The sequence below is a fragment of the Rana temporaria genome, chromosome 7 (assembly GCF_905171775.1).
Source record: "Rana temporaria chromosome 7, aRanTem1.1, whole genome shotgun sequence".
NCBI lineage: Eukaryota > Metazoa > Chordata > Amphibia > Anura > Ranidae > Rana > Rana temporaria.
Genome location: NC_053495.1, coordinates 190,997,104 through 191,005,256, shown reverse-complemented (window position 1 = coordinate 191,005,256; position 8,153 = coordinate 190,997,104).

Below are 8,153 nucleotides of genomic sequence, written 5' to 3'. Positions count from 1 at the left end.
GCTCCAGTTTTGCTCAGAGGGAGTCTGACCAGGTTTCCCGAGCATTACGAGCTACAGCTCCCCAACAACAAGACCAGGCAGATTGGCCAGGGGTTTGTGGTGAAGTACTATCAGACTCACAATCGCTGGTGCCCGGTTGAGGTGCTCGACTCTCTCTGCAGGGTATTCTCAAGCTCACCCCGGGATAGTCCGTTGCTCCCCTTTCCTGCGCATCCTATCACCTCCAAACAATTCATTGGGCATGTCAGGATTCTTCTTGCCAAGCTGCATCTGAATCCAGGGCGCTTTTCCGGACATTCCTTTAGAATTGGGGCAGCGTCCGCAACATCCAAGCAAGGGGTCCCGTCATACATCATCAAGCGCATGGGTCGCTGGAGTTCCTCCTGCTATAGCAGATATATCCCTGAACCTCACTTGGAGGTGCGTAGGGCGTTTGCCACCCTGTTGGATTAAATATACTCTGTTTCAATAAAGCTTCATTACCTATCTTGTGTCTTTTGCCCTCTTTTAGGCGTACCGTCCAGCTAGGCCAAGGCACGCCACAGGCCTTGGTGGTTGGGGTCACTACGTATTACGGGTGAAGATTCTGACTACAAGTTGGAAGGCTGGACGGAGGCCGGCCTGTGTTTGTAGGCGGAGTCTGGGGGAGTACTTATCCTCCCTTCTCTGCCGGGACCAGCGTCGGCCTCTTTTCCTGTTTCCCACCCTCCCGGCCCCCTTTTCAGGTATAGGCTTCATTATTCATTTCTCATATTCAGGGTATGCCCTCTTTTAGGCGTACCGTCCAGCTAGGCCAAGGCACGCCACAGGCCTTGGTGGTTGGGGTCACTACGTATTACGGGTGAAGATTCTGACTACAAACATAAAACACGCCCACATCATCCACATTTGTATTAAGCGGGCTTACGCCGACACAGATACGTTACGCCGCCGTAACTAAGGGCGCAAGTTCTTTCTGATTACAGAACTTGTGCCCTAAATTATGGCGGCGTAACGTATCTGAGATACGTTACGCCGGGCATAAAGATAGACGATTCTATCTGAATCTAGCCCAATGGGACCAGAGCAAGGATGAAGGCATACAGGTATCTTCTGTTTTACAAGTCAAGTCTTCAAAGACGAGACGCTTACTTGCTGGCGAATAGGGTGTACTACAAGTAGCAGAAAGAGTAGGAGCAGGACTTGATGGTGATGTCAGAGTGGGAAATGGACTGTCAGGCATGCAGGTATCTTCTGTTTCACAAGTCAAGTCTTCAAAGACGAGGGGCTTTCTTGCTGGCGAATTGGGTGTACTACAAGTAGCAATTGAGTAGGAGCAGGACGTGGTGGTGATGTCAGAGCTAGAAATGGACTGTCAGTTGGTGATGATCTGGGATCAAAATGACTGTCAGTCAATGCTGATGATCTGCGTGCTGATGGACTTTTCGTTTTTTCCAATCTCCCCGCTGGCCCACAGAGTGATAATGCTAATGCACACCAGGTGATTAGGGTGTGCCCAGGCAAATACCCAGAAAAAACAGGCTCTGCAATGCAATGCTAAAATAAAGTACACTAGATTGGTCTTCTTGGTAAGTTGCCGCTGCCTGTGGATTGTGTTGGATCAACAAGTTGCTATAACATCCATACAGAGTTAGTTTAATAGTCACTGTTCTGGAACACACTTGCAGAAAGTGAAAACAAAGCATGACCTTCATGACTGTTCCAGGTCAGTGGCTCAGAAAGCAATGACACCAGAGGATCACCACGATGAACAATTTAGAAGTAGATCAGCAATGGCGCCATCTCTATTAGGAATTTCCCTTGCACTCAGGGCCGGTTCTACCACTAGGCAAAGTAGGCAGCCACCTAGGGCGCACTGCTGCCAAGGGCTCCCGACCTCTGGTGTTCCTACTCTCTTTTCTCTGCAGCAAACAACTAATGCCGTGTACACACGATCGTTTTTCGGCATGAAAAAAAACGACGTTTTTAAAAACAGGTCACATCGTTTTTCATCTTCTGAAAAACGTTAAAAAAAAATCGAACATGCTGCATTTTTTCACGTCGTTTTTCAAAATGTCGTTTTTCGGGTTGTAAAAAATGATCGTGTGTGGGCAAAAACGACGTTTTAAACCCGCGCATGCCTAGAAGCGAGTTATGAGACGAGAGCGCTCATTCTGGTAAAACTACCGTTCATAATGGAGTAAGCACATTCATCACGCTGTAACAGACAAAAAAGCGCAAATCGTCTTTTACTAACAAGGAATCAGCTAAAAGCAGCCCGAAGGCGAATAGAACTTCCCCTTCAGAGTGCCGTCGTACGTGTTGTACGTCACCATGCTTTGTTCATAATTTTTCAAAAACGATGGTGTGTGGGCAACATCGTTTTTAATGATGAAGTTAAAAAAACGTCGTTTTTTTGAACATGCTCAAAAATTTCATTTTTTTTTCATGCCGAAAAACGATCGTGTGTACGCGGCATAAGTCTCAGCACCAGTAGGGAGCCGCTGGTACGTTCGCACATACTGTCAGAGGCGCAGCGGCGGTGGGGAACTGTGTCTGTGTCCCGCCTCCCGAATAAATGGAAGCAAGCAAACATTCATTTGTGCTGGTAGGCTGGTAGGGCTGTATTTGATAAGCACTGGTGAGGCTGCATTTAATGGTCGTTGGCGAGGCTGCCTTGATGGGCGCTGGCGAGGCTGCATTGATGGTCGATGGCGAGGCAGCATTGATGGGCACTGATGAGGCTGCATTTGATGGGTGCTGGTGAGGCTGCATTTGATGGGTACTGGTGAGGCTGCCTTTGATTGGTGCTTCGTTAAAAAGGTGGGGTATACATGGGCAGGGCAAATGGGGTGGAGTCAGGGGTGGGACAAAATTAGGTTTTGCCTAGGGTGTCAAAAATCTTTGCACCAGCCCTGCTTGCACTAAGCCATACCTTCATCCTGTCTGCCTTTTCCCCAACAGAATTTGGTATTTTTTTTTAATGGTGCTTTTGCTGTTTTGTTAAATTATATCCAAGCGAAGGCAGTTTTTGGAAATTGGGAGTTTTCAGTTAAATGGAAATATATTCCTTTAAAAAATATGTTCATACTTCAAATTAAAAAGAAAATCATTCAGTTCTACCGCGTGCACTAGAAATGCTTCTGCAAAAGTTATAATTATCTGACACGCCTGCTTCTACTTCAGTTCAGAATTAATTCATAGGATCAAATAAATGCCACATTTTTGGATATAAATGTGTGCATGCGAAATTTTGCAGAAAAACGTTAACCCCTTCATGACAAAGGTAAAACAAATCCTAATGCTTGAACCCAGGTTTACTACTTTGACAGTGTAAGTAATTGGGCTTTCTATTGGTGGTAAATAGTAAAAGATATTTGCGGATTATTATGTATATTCTTTTTTTTTTTACCACATATGTGGATATCATTTGTTGTTTGTACCTGTAGTAGGGCCCATAAATAAGAGTGCACAATTAAATAAAAAAAAATGTATCCTACATAAAACACACTGGGCTAGATTCAGATAGGTGAGCGGATCTTTAGATCCGCGTAACCTATCTTATTTACGTTACGCCGCCGCAAGTTTTTCAGGCAAGTGCTTTATTCACAAAGCACTTGCCTGTAAGGTTGCGGCGGCGTATCGCAAATCCCCCGGCAGAATTCAAATTTGGCGGGTAGGGGGCGTGTATCATTTAAATGAAGCGCGCCCCTGCGCCGACCGAACTGCGCATGCACTGTCCCAAAAAAATCCCAGAGTGCATTGCTCTAAATGACGTCGCAAGGACGTCATTGGTTTCGACGTGTACGTAAATTACGTCCATCCGTATACGCGAACAACTTACGCAAACGACATAACATTTCAAAACTCGGTGCGGGAACGACGGCCATACTTAACATTAGCTACGCCTCATATAGCAGGGGTAACTATATGCCGGAAAAAGCCAAACACAAACGACGTAAAAAAAAAACGCCTGGCGGTCGTTCGTTTCTGAATCGGCGTAACTCTTCATTTGCATATTCCTCACGTATACAAACGGAAGCGCCACCTAGCGGCCAGCGTGAGATTGCAGCCTAAGATCCGACGGTGTAAGTCACTTACACCTGTCAGATCTTAGGGATATCTATGCGTAACCTGATTCTATGAATCAGGCGCATAGATACGACGGCCGGACTCAGAGATACAATGGCGTATCAGGAGATTCGCCGGCGTATCTCTTTTCTGAATCCGGCCCACTGACACTAACTGACACTAAGGCCTCGTACACACGATCAGTCCATCCGATGAGAACGGTCCGAAGGACCGTTGTCATCGGTTAACCGATGAAGCTGACTGATGGTCCGTCGTGCCTACACACCATCGGTTAATTAATTGATCGTGTCAGAACGCGGTGACGTAAAACACAACGACGTGCTGAAAAAAACGGAGTTCAATGCTTCCAAGCATGCGTCGACTTGATTCTGAGCATGCGCGGGTTTTTAACCGATGCTTTTGCATACCAACGATCGGTTTTGACCTATTGGTTAGGCGTCCATCGGTTCAATTTTAAAGCAAGTTCCTATTTTTTTGACCGAAGGATAACTGACCGATGGGGTCCACACACGATCGGTTTGGACCGATGAAAACGGTCCATCAGACCATTCTAATCGGATGGACCGATCGTGTGTACGCGGCCTAATACTACATACAGTTTTTTAATTCTAAATCTAAAATACACTGACCCCAACCTTTGACCCTGACTTTGACCCTGACCCTGACCCAGTTCAAACTAGGTCTAGCTATTTTATCTTTAATTTTCAGTATTTTTTTTTTTACACACATTTTTCTTGGTTTACAATTTTCCCCTCTAACAAGTAGAGAAATACACACCACCCTGGAGCAGACGTGCATGGTGGCCAATCAACTTCTAACTTTAGCTTGTTCAATTAAGCTTTGACCAAAAAATCCTGAAAGCTGAATGGTCACACTACTTAAATTTCCCGGCATTGGACCAGTGTGCTGTCTATCTATAGGAGCTGGCCCAGGAGGCGGGACTTTGTTTGACACTAAAGATCCTCTCTCTGAGTGACCGGGCCGTCCCTCCTCTTCCTCTCCTTTCCCTTCCCCACAGTTTCCTGGCCAATCGCAGGATCGGCTCCCATTTTACCCCGCCTGCCAGTTGTGCCCGCCCCCTCCTCCTCTGATGCGGCTTCTCACTCGCCCTCAGCTAATTTCCACTCACCAAATGCGAGCAGGCGAGTGGAAATTTTGAGGGCTGATATAATGTATCTTGTATGCCGGGGCGGACTGACCATTGAGTCACTCGAGCACTGCCCGAGGGCCTCATGCCACTAGGGGCCCCATCAGGGTTGCCAGGCTCAGTAAAACCAGGGACAGTATGTAAAAATCTTTGTTTTTTTTACATCTATCCCTGATATGTCCGAAACCGACATGCTTTTGATGTGAAAATCCCGAGATTTTAGCTGCCGCGTCTCTGCACTGCCTCCTGGCATGGTGGCCATCTGTAAGCCCGGGGGGCCCCATAATCTTCTATTGCCCGGGGGCCCCATGAGTTGTCAGTCCGCCCCTGCTTGTATGTATACTATGTATTATATAATGTATCCTTTATGTAATGCAATATACTATTTAATGTATCTTTTATGTATACAATGTATTACATAGTATATCTTGTACTGTATCTATATTAATGTATTATATAATGTATCCTGTATGTAATACAATGTATTATATAATGTATACCGTATTTAATACAATGTATTATTATATAATGTATCTTGTGTATAATGCAATCTATTAAATAATGTGTATTGTATGTAATGCAATGTATTATATAATGTATCTTGAATATATGTGTAGCGCCCCCTTACTTTTAGTATGGGCGTTACGCTAAAATTAGTGGGGAATGGGAGGATTAGTTTACTCCTATTCATAATTTGTGGAAATTTGGGTTGTTGCCAATTTCAGAATCTGTCCTGTAGGTCAGTCTGCGCTCCGGGGGTGCGTTATCAGCCCTGGGCGACAGTTGGTGCTAGAGGGGTTCTGACAGACCCACCTTCCCCAGCAGCCAATCAGAGGAGTTCTGCACTCGTTGAGCATGCTGGGAGGGGATATATCTGTGGCAGCCGCCATTGTTCTCTGTTCTGTGCGGGGCCCCAGTTCCAGGTGCGGTATCCACCTTCAGGGTACGCGCATCCATGGGCCCCGCCACTGTGGCCTGCTTCACTGAGGTTACGCACCATGCGGAGCCTCACCCTAATATTGAGAGGGGCCCCAGCGACTTGCTGGGTCCCAACCTTCTGCTGTAAGGATCCTAAGCTGGGAGCTGTGTGATGGGGGATCGGCTCGAGGAGAACCTAGAACTAGAGGTTGTCCAGGAGGCCTAGACGAACCATCTTGGATCCGGTCACCACACTGCATGACAGGTATGCTTAAGACACAAAAATCTGAATTGACTGGGAGGATTCACTCATCCTGATCTCACATACCTCAAATTGATAAAGCCTGTACCAGAGGCTCTGAGTCAGGCCGGTGATACAGGCCTGTTCCTCCCATTGATCTTTAAGTGGCGCTCCGGCTGCCAGGCATGTGATAGTCGCCTGTCCGGGGGCACTTTACCCACCCTGATAGGGGTGGCGAAGAATTGAGTTACACTATTGCTAAGAGCAGGCTTGCTCTTTTTCATATCCAAGGTCTGATACTAAAGTTTTCTCTATGCTCATCAACCTTTCTCTATTGTGTGCCATGTTAATGTTGGCCATGTTGGGCCTTGGAATAAAGCATTGAAAACTCATTGTGTCTGGACACTTGCTCTTCACCTACACTCACGGATGTCACCCCTAAACCAAGCCAAGAATGTAACTCAGTAAGCTGATCCCAAACTAATCAGCGGCTCCTTCGTTGGTAGCGCTACATATACAATGTAAAAACGAAAAATGCCGACCACACACAGTCCATTACTGGCAGAACAGATATACAAATCCTTTGGTGGATAAAACAGTTCCTGTATATTTGTATTTATCTGTTCAGCTTTAGTTTGAAATAACAATTACAAATTACCATTTATCTAAAATTACATTGGGGTTATGTTGAGCAACATAAAGTCATTATTCATTCACGCTCTTTTTGTTTCATTGTTATTTCCAATATTTTTATCCTCAGTTGATAATTTTTTTGAAACAATGCAAAACTAGAAATTATAATGATTTTGGGGGCTCATAAACCTGCTGCCCTCCATGCTGGAGGCTGTGATTGTGGTGATCCTTAAGCCCGACAAAAACCCAGACCTATGTTCCAGGCCGATCTCACTCCTCAATGTGGATGCCAAAATTCTGGCGAAAATGTTGTCTAACCTCTTAAATGTAGTTATATTGGTTCTGGTACATCCAGATCTATCGGGGTTCATGCCAGGAAGAGGGACGGACATTGACATCTGCAGGTTGTTTACTATATGGCTGTGGTGACCCCAGGCAGCCCCAGAGTGGTGGTCTCCCTAGATGTGGAGAAAGCGTTTGGTTCAGTTGAATGGACCTTCCGCTGGGATGTCCTTAGTAAATTTGGCTATGGTCCACGTTTTATCAACTGGCTAATTATGCTTTACTCAGCCCGGCTAAAGTACATACCAACAACCCATGTCACCTCCCTTTCCTCTATCCAGGGGGATGAGACAGGGCTACCCCCACTCTTTGGCCTATTCACTCTTGCATTGGAGCCTCTTGTCATTCAACTTTGCGCTGCAGACTCGGGGGAAAGGGATTGAGGTGGGTGGGATCAAAGACAAAATGTCCTTGTATGCCGATAATATTCTCCTATATCTTGAAGATGCACCCTTCTCACTTAGGGCTGCTCTATGTATAATTGATGAGCTTGGCATCTTCTTTGGAAATAGAGTTAATTGGGACAAAACGCTGATATTTCCACTCATTTCAATCCAAACTAAGCCACAAATACCCTGTTATGCTAGGTGGACGAGTTTAAATATCTTGGGTATATGAGTGGATAGTTCCCTGGCAACTTATATGGAAGATGAACCTGACTCGCTTAGTTAAACTTTTCTCCCACAGATGTGTGTCCTGGAAATCACCTCCCCTTACCCTAGTAGGCAGGATTAATCCTATCAAGATGGTTTATTTACCTAAATTGCTTTACTACTGCTTTAAAACCCCAGTTCCTATATT